At 43.9% G+C, this 558-nt stretch overlaps 1 long non-coding RNA gene across 1 annotated transcript in view; it reads right to left on the bottom strand.

Moving 5' to 3' along the window:
* Positions 1–558, bottom strand: part of LOC113117382 (uncharacterized) — a 2,125-nt gene extending 1,567 nt beyond the window's left edge. Inside the window, exons 1-2 of the long non-coding RNA XR_003294153.1 lie at positions 533–558; positions 155–240 (exon numbers count right to left, since the gene is read on the bottom strand). This is a non-coding gene — a long non-coding RNA (uncharacterized LOC113117382). The remainder of the gene's footprint in view (positions 1–154; positions 241–532) is intronic.

Genomic DNA, 558 nt, shown 5'->3' with positions numbered 1-558 from the left:
GTGTGTGGTTACTCACAAGCAACCAAATGGCATTGCACCATAACAGTGCCGATACTTATAGTGCCAATAATACTGAAATAAACACAAAACTACCCTGTCTCTTCCACAGAGGGACAAAACACATGACATATACCCAGTTCTAGTTAAAACACACCTCTTTTGGGCTCATCCGTCCTTGCCAGCTTATTGGGAGGTGATCCAAACTCCTCCTCGGAATAAGGTAATCTCTTCATAGCTGAGCTGAACAGTGAAAAAAGGAAAGAGAGGAGATGATGAGAAAGATGCAGCAGACGAGTGTATTTCTGAGAAAACCTCCATCCCTATAGGAAAAGAAGGAGCTAACAAGTACATCATTACCCATGACACAAACAGCACCTGGCACATTTCCTGGAAACGTTGTACAGGGAGCAACACTTCAGGGCAGAGCTAAAGGCCGTTTCGCTCTAATAATGCACATTTTAAACCCTCCCCTGTCTTGAACAAACATTGCTGACATAAAAGAGCACAAAGTAAGCAAAAGACAGAAACTCACCCCTCCTCTGAGTCCTCCGGAGAAAG

The sequence above is a fragment of the Carassius auratus genome, chromosome 17 (genome assembly GCF_003368295.1).
Source record: "Carassius auratus strain Wakin chromosome 17, ASM336829v1, whole genome shotgun sequence".
Lineage (NCBI taxonomy): Eukaryota > Metazoa > Chordata > Actinopteri > Cypriniformes > Cyprinidae > Carassius > Carassius auratus.
This window is presented reverse-complemented; position numbering and strand designations above follow the sequence as displayed.